We start from the raw sequence: 488 nt of genomic DNA, 5'->3' as shown, positions 1-488 counted from the left end.
CCGCAGCGCCCCGATGTGCACCTGGAAACGGGACACCGCAGGACGAGGCAAGAACGTTCCTGAGTCCACTCCCCCGCGCTCGCGCAGGCGAAGACCTGGGCGTCGTCACCCGCAGCAGCGGGAGTCGAGGGAGCCACCTAATGCCGGACTCGAGTCATCTGTGTCCCCGAGAGCCCTGCCTCCCGAGAATACCTGCGTAACTTAAAGCGGCCAAGCCTCACTAAGTATATTTCAAAGTACATTTATGTCTATCACGGCACACATCGAAAAGCTTGCTCCGCACCCTCAGAGCGCGCGAGGCCTCCCAGCCTGGAAACAGGCCCCTCCCAGCGCAGCTGTCGCCGCCGCCTGCGGGCTCCTTTCACTTTCTCACGGCCAAGTCACCCAGAGGGGCGCCGCTGCCGCCACCGCCGCTGCGCCCGAGGACTCCGCCCCGCGCCGCTTCGCTACCATTAAGACAATTTGATATTATTTCAACAGTTAGGGTT

The 488-nt window shown here is 62.1% G+C and overlaps 1 protein-coding gene across 6 annotated transcripts in view; it reads left to right on the top strand.

Moving 5' to 3' along the window:
* Positions 1-488, top strand: part of ZBTB18 (zinc finger and BTB domain containing 18) — a 28,662-nt gene that overhangs the window by 18,645 nt on the left and 9,529 nt on the right. The gene's annotated exons all lie outside the window — the stretch shown is intronic.

This window comes from Pteropus vampyrus, unplaced genomic scaffold, assembly GCF_000151845.1.
Source record: "Pteropus vampyrus isolate Shadow unplaced genomic scaffold, Pvam_2.0 Scaffold159, whole genome shotgun sequence".
In the NCBI taxonomy this organism is placed as follows: Eukaryota; Metazoa; Chordata; class Mammalia; order Chiroptera; family Pteropodidae; genus Pteropus; species Pteropus vampyrus.
Note: the sequence above shows the minus strand (reverse complement) of the source record. Positions and strands in the feature narration are given on the sequence as shown.